Source organism: Myotis davidii, unplaced genomic scaffold (genome assembly GCF_000327345.1).
Source record: "Myotis davidii unplaced genomic scaffold, ASM32734v1 scaffold46, whole genome shotgun sequence".
Taxonomy (NCBI): Eukaryota; Metazoa; Chordata; class Mammalia; order Chiroptera; family Vespertilionidae; genus Myotis; species Myotis davidii.
Window position 1 is genome coordinate 7045550 of NW_006383006.1, and position 7436 is coordinate 7052985.

Below are 7436 nucleotides of genomic sequence, written 5' to 3' on the forward strand. Positions count from 1 at the left end.
GTTTTGTTCCTTACTCCAATGTTATAAAGATATATTTCTGTATATTATTCTAAAAGTTTTCCAGTATTGCTTTGCCTCCACTTCTAAGTTTTTAGTCCACATGAGATTTATTTTTATATAGAACACTAATTTTATTTATTCTACATGTATAGTTCATTGTCCTGGCTTTGTTAAATAGCTGATCCTCTCTACATTGACTGGTATTGCCACCACTGTCCTTCTCAAAATTTCCATATAGATGTAGGTCTATTCCATTGGTGTGTTGGGCTAGTCCTATTTTAATTACTATAATTTTAGAATAACTCTCGACACACAGCATGGCAAGAATTTTTTAATTCTTTTTCTTCAAAATTGTCTTAACTATTCTTGACTGTTCACTCATTCAGATGAGTTTTATAATCAGTTTGTCAATTTCCACAAAATGTGTCAAGATAGTATAGTGAATAGCATTGAATTTATAGGTAGAATGGAGAAAATTATTATGATAATATTGAAACTTCCCAACTATGTGTCCAACATATCTCTTTATTTAGATCTCTCTTTTTTTGTTTTTAATATATTTGGTAATACTTTCCATAAAGTTTTCTCCATCTTTTGTTACTATATTTCTATTTATCTTATAGTTTTTGTTTCTGATGTGCCTAGAGTCTTTCAAATTTCTTTCTAAAATTAAAATGTCCAGTTTACTGCTATTGGAATAGAGAAGGAAGGTTATTGATTTTTTTTGTGTACTGATTTTTTTGTGTGCTGTTCTTAAGTGTACAGTTTAGTGTTGTTAAGTATTGTATACCCTTTATTTATTGTACACTCTTTATTTTTACAATCAGGACACGATAGCTAATGCTTTTTTAAAAATTATTTTTATTGTTGAAAATATTACAGATGTCCCCCCTTTTCCCCATTGACTCCCTTCACCCTCCCCCTCACCAGACCTTCACCACATTATAGTCTGTCTCCATGGATTATGTATATATGCATATAATTCTTACTTGTTTTGTTGTTCTCTATTTATGCTAATATTTTTGTCTATTTTAGACTATTTTAAAATTTCTATTTAGGAAATAATATCATTTAGCCAATTTTTTTTTCTTTTTATCTGTCCTTCATATTACTTCTCCATATCTTACTATGTTGGATGTGAATTCTAATACAAAATAAACAGAGGTACTGAATGGGGGTACTTGTCATTTTCCTGGTTCCAGAAGGCTCTCTTCTATTCCATTCTTAAGTATGCAATTTATATACGTTCTTGAGTTGGAGTGCCTTTAAAACAGTCTAAGCCCGTGACTGTCCCTGCTCTTCTTTCTTAACAGTTATTCAAGGGAGAGGATAAGTTCTGATTAGGCATCCGTTTGATTCTTCAATTTGTGGAGCTAGTTGCCAGCTAAGCAATATGCTGGTTTGGTTCTTATATTTGTGACTTGGGATAATAAATATCAGGCCAGATGAAACCCACACTGTCAGTTTCCTTATAAAAGAGAAGACCTTTTCTTCTGGATGATGTAACTGTGGCAGAATGTAGGTCATGAGCAATAGAGTCTGACTACACCTCTAGATGGAGGATGAAAGGTGACTCATGTGGAGGGCTTAGCCTGGTAGACACCTGGCCTCCTTGGGCTCACCCAAGCCACCAGACTTCAGTTATTTTGGAGAGAAAATTTCAGGGAGTGCTAGAGTATGATTATTTTTATAATATATGTTGCATGATTAGGGCTAAGAAGTAAACTCATTGAGAGATCCAATATCTTTAGCAACGAGGCGTGGGAAAGACAGCCTCTTGATTACAAATAAACATAAATTCAACATTTAAAAAATTTTTCTGAACCTAACTGCTTGGTGGGGAAAAATTAATTTTTTAAAAAATATATTTTATTGATTTTTTAACAGACAGGAAGGGAGAGAGATAGAGAGTTAGAAACACCGATGAGAGAGAAACATCAATCCGCTGCCTCCTGCACATCTCCCACTGGGGATGTGCCCGCAACCAAGGCACATGCCCCCGACCGGAATTGAACCCGGGACCCTTCAGTCCGCAGGCCGACGCTCTATCCACTGAGCCAAACCGGTTTGGGCGGGAAAAATTAATTTAAAAAACCCTTGAACTGTAGCTAATGGTGCAGAAAAGTAATTTTTTCTGCAGTAGAAACTCATAACATCTTAAGAGGGTATAATACTAAAGTTAGTATGATATGGGGCCAATAGGAAAGACCTGGAGGAAAGAAGTTTATTATCAAACAATTTCACCTGTAACCCAGTCTTCTGAGATGGACTCCGTGGATTGTGATTTAAGGACTTTACAGTGAAGTAAACTGAAATTACCAGAAGGGGGGTTCCAGGAGCAGGCTTGTAAGGAACCAGGAAGCTATTCCATCATAAAAATGGACACCTAGAATGCTAGCTTTTTATGTTAAGATTCTCCTAACAATCATTTTAACTGGGGAGCTACTAGAAAAAAAAATAATAATAAGGGAGGAGGAAGAGGAAGGGAGGGAGGGAGGGAGTGGGGGAGGAAAGGAGGGAATGATGAATAGCATAGTTTACAACAACAACAAAACATCATCACCAGGAATGCAAGCTGTTCCTGATTTTGTTTCCAGCATCACCTACTTCTCTGGGGTGAACGTCTTACCTGAGTAATGTGTGGCTCAGTCACAATTTCTATTTGGCTAGGATGACCAAATATTCTGGTTTGCCTATAATGAGCCTGGCTTTTGCATTTCTATAGGCATATTAGTTAATATTACAACCCTTTACTTATAAAAATGTCCTCATTTGTACTATGAGCTGTGTAAGAAACCTTATGAGTCATTCTTGCCATTGTGTTATAATTGTCTATTCACTTACTTGTTTTTCCATGTTAAAGAGTGAACTCTTCAAGGGTAGGGTCTATATCTCATTCATATTTGTGTACCTAAATTTTATCCCAGTGCCTGGCAAATAATAGGTGCTCAAGAATGAATGGATAAAATGCTACCCTAAGAAGTCCCTCTTTGAGTATTTGAATTAATGAAAATGCCTCTCAGAATGACATTTTGTGTCACTTAAGAGCACCTGAATGAAGTGCTTAGGACTGGATCTTAGGATAGAACACCTCCCCTCAACCAAAGAGGACAAGTATGAGAGCTACATGAGAAAGTACTTTCAAAAGCTGATATGTAAAGAACTCTGTATACTTCACAGTTTGGGGCCAAAGCTAACTTTGAGCCTATCTTCTTCACAATGCTATTTTTAAAAAGTGCCGTAGTAAAATGATTCAGTCAGCCTGTTAAGATCTTAAGGAGAGCTCTATAATTCTTAAGGGGTCCAGGGCTCAGGGCTCAGCCCTAGGCATTCCCTCTGCTGTGAGAACATCTGTTGGGAAGGACACACTCTTCTCTGTACTCTGTGCAGTTCTCCAGATAGAATCAGGGATGTATCACTGGAAGGAGCCTTGAACTGTCTAGTTCCAGTCTCATCCTAAGACCTAAAACTGGCTCAGGCAGGTTGAGCAATTGGCCAAGCCCACAGAGCTAGTTAGTATCAGAAGCCAGTTCGGGTAAAGAAGAACCCTCTCTAGGGTTCTTTCTGGCCTCCAATATTTTTAAATCTCTTTCTTGGGCATCCTGAGTTCAACCCCTTTCCTGCTTTCCAAGACTTACATGAAATTGGCTTTGCCAGTTGGCAAAGTCATGCCTTGATCAGCAGCTCACTTTACACAAAGAGAGAATTCAGGGGCTCCGAGGCGAGAACAACATTGCAGACCAATTTCCAAATACTTTTGGAAGGACTGAATGGTTTTGGTTCCCTGCTGACTCGCTTGAAGGGAAGATGGCTTGTCTTATACACCAACATAAGGAGGAGTGAGGGGAGCCCTCAGAGCAAGTTGGGGGCATAGAGGAAAAGTAATTTCCCACAAGGTGGGGAGATGATTGTGTTTCGATATTGCACATGTTAAATTAACAACACTTTCCCATGCGGCCCCTGAGGCAAAGGCAACCCCCTTTCCTTTGTGTGTAACCCCAGCATAAAGACTGACAGGAACAGATGTTCCATTCATGAATTCTGGAGCTTGGCAGTTGATTAAGGGTCCTGAGATGTGGTATGAGTGAAGGCAGATCATCTTGGAGGATTGTGTTTCCATATTGCACATGTTAAATTAACAACACTTTCCCATGTGGCCCCTGAGGCGAAGGCAACCCCCTTTCCTTTGTGTGTAACCCCAGCATAAAGACTGACAGGAACAGATGTTCCATTCATGAATTCTGGAGCTTGGCAGTTGATTAAGGGTCCTGAGATGTGGTATGAGTGAAGGCAGATCATCTTGGCTGTCCATCCTGTCAGGTGGATGGAAAAATGTGCTGGGTGGAAGTAAACAGCCTTCAGGATGCTGGGCTGGCTTGGGAGGGTGGTCTCCAGGGTGAGTGGAGGAGCTGACCTTTCCCCCACCTCTCAGACCCGTCTTTATTAACGACCTTAGGCAGTGAGAAGGAACTTGAAAATGAAATTCACAGATGATTCAGAGTAGAGAAATCTGACAAACACCAGCGTAAGCAAAGGAACAACCTAAAGGCATTAGGGAAATGGAAAAGGCAGGGACAAAATGCGAATCATCATGGAAAAATGCAAATGGATATGTCTGGGGCTAAATAATCTACAAACCAGATATCCATTGGGCAGGGAAGTGTGGAGCATATTAAGAATAAAAGTCTGCTGTAAAATGGTTGCTTCTGACAGTTGAAGACACCAAAGTGCAGTGGTGGGCAGGGAGGGAGTGGGCTTGGAAGATGGGTGGTCCTTACAGGAGGCCTCCTTACAGGGTGAAGAGACCTCCTTCCAGGCCCTGTTCCGTCTTTCTCCTCAGTTAGCGCATTTGCAGCCCATTCGAATGTCCGGGGTGGCTGGTGAAGTGCCTCCCCTGCTGGCGCAGTGCACTGTGTCTATAGAGTAAGCAAGTAGCATTCCAACCACCAGGCATCTGCCATGGAGTGCGCATTGCAGGCTGCATTCTTTTTCTTTTCTTCTTTTCATCTTTATTTTTATGACTTTTTTTTTTTTTTACAAACTAGATTTCACTGATCAAAGACCATTTAGACTATTCTTAAGGAAAAAATGAGAGAGCGAAAAAGAATTCCTATTAAGGAACAAACATGACCTATTTATGTCATGGAGAGTAACACATTTGGGATAATTTTGTCTTTGCTGTTTTGATTGGAGAAATTTGTTACCCAAACCTTTCCTTTTAACTCCACTTGTAAAACTTCAACAATTACAAACTGATGATGACCAGAGATTCTCACATTTTCCAAAACAGCCAGCATGTTTATTACTTTGGAATTGCTCTGTTTTGGAAAGTCCTGCCTGAGACCCTGCTGAGGTGTCCTGTATTGATGTAGCCTTCAGAGGAGAATTCTGAGGAAAACCAGAGCCCTCCGCACCTTTCCTAATATAGTGGTTAGAGGCCCTGGCACACGCCACTCTCCCGCAAGGGCCTCATCCTGCTTCGAGCAGCTCTTCCATTTGAAAAGCTAGGTCACAAGTCCGGACCTTAGGCCTGCTGACCGCAATCATTCAAGGGCGAGAATAACAGTGCCGATTCCTGGGAACACTTTTTATCCTCCGACTGGGTTATCCAGAGGAATAATTCCGAATATATAAGCTGAAAGGGCCTCGTTAAGCCTGCATAATTGGAGAACACGCTTCTCACTACAACAGGAAACCATTTAATAAGATTCTTTTGGTTTTGTTTTCAGATCTTTTTTCATCTTCCTTTGATCATAGTAATTCTCCACAGGGCAGCAGATCGGAATCCCCTGAGGAGCTTGTTAATAACTTGGGACTTGACGCCATCCAGGATAGGGCTGGGGAGAGGAGGGAGCCTTGTGGTCAGATGTGGTGGAGAGGAGAAAGGGAGACAGAGTGACCATGTGTAACTGAAACTTCCAAAGCTACTTGACCTTCCCACTGCTGACCTGACCTCAGCCAGTAGAGAAATATCAGGGTGCAGCTGGAGACACTGTTTCTGGAAGCCTGGCTTTCAGGATCACTTCTAAGTCATCGTCTCATCAGGTGACCTTTGGTTCAGGTGTCAGAGGAGGAAAGCTGTTGTCACCTGGCTCAGCTTTCTTGCTTCTCATGCCCGCCCTCTTGTGATAACCCTGGAAGCCCATTCTTGATCAGTGGCTGGGCTGGCCCAAGCTAGGATGGCCTACAGGGCTGGGGCTAGGTTGAGTTGAGTGTGGAAGAAGAAGAGAAGGTGGGGGTTTACCTCTAGGAAGCCAAAACCTGTTGTCAATTCCAAGAGGCCAGAAATAAGAGGCAAAACCAAGAGGACCTGAATAAGGGTAGACACTGCAGTAAATGTGGGAATGAAGTAAGAGATAAAGAGGATTGCTCTGAATGGTGAAGGGACGCTTAAAGCTCAGTTTTGTGTTTTATAGTGAGCATGCTTTCTTTGTGTTTTCCAGTTCTTGGCTCTGGAGTGCTTGGGCGGGCATGTCTAATTTAGAAGTTCAGGGTTAAGACAACTGCAGCTGACTTCATCTCTTGGCTGAAAGCCCAATTCTGCTTCTATAGGTCCCGCTACGTAAGGCCCATCTGATAGAAAGCTTTGGAACCCCACGGAGAAAGAAATGAGATGTCCAGCAGGGTCTGTCCCAGGTGGCCCCATATCTATCAAGTGACCCCTCTAAGGTCAGAGTTCACAGTCCAGGCCAGTTTGAGTCCACCTGAGCTACCTGGGCTCCCAAAATGGGGGACTAGCTGGGAAGAATGTGGGAGCCAAGAAGGTTCAAATGTCCCTGGGAGCTGACAGTCATTTGGACTGAAGTGTGGTCAGGAGCAAGATGATAGTGGGAGGAGCCAGTCAGGAAAAGGTGGAAGCTGGGACTGTGACGGCATAAGAGGTTGAATTCATCGTCCAGCTGGAGGCTGCTCTGTTCCCCATTATTTTTCTCAGTTCACTGGTAGGTGTTTCTTCTCTCAAGGTTAAAAGCATTAATGATGGCTCTTGACAGATTGATGTGCTTTTATTTTTTTCTCCCAGAGAGGAGGTAACCCTGGGTGCCAGTCTCAAACATCATTTTGTCTTACTTTCAAAATGTCACGTATGGCCCTGGCCAGTTTGGCTCAGTGGATAGAGCGTCGGCCTGCAGACTGAAGGGTCCCAGGTTCGATTCTGGTCAAGGGCATGTACCTTGGTTGCGGGCACATCCCCAGTGGGGGGTGTGCAGGAGGCAGCTGATTGATGTTTCACTCCCATCGATGTTTCTAACTCCCTCTCTCTTCCTCTCTGTAAAAATTCAATAAAATATTAAAAACAAAAACAAAAAACAAAATGTCACCTATGGTGATGCTGATGTTTTATTTATATTTGTTTCCTTACTGAGTCTTCCCCCTACACTGGAATGTTATCTTCCTGGAAGAGGAACTGGGACGCGTTCCCCTCTGTGTCCCCGGTG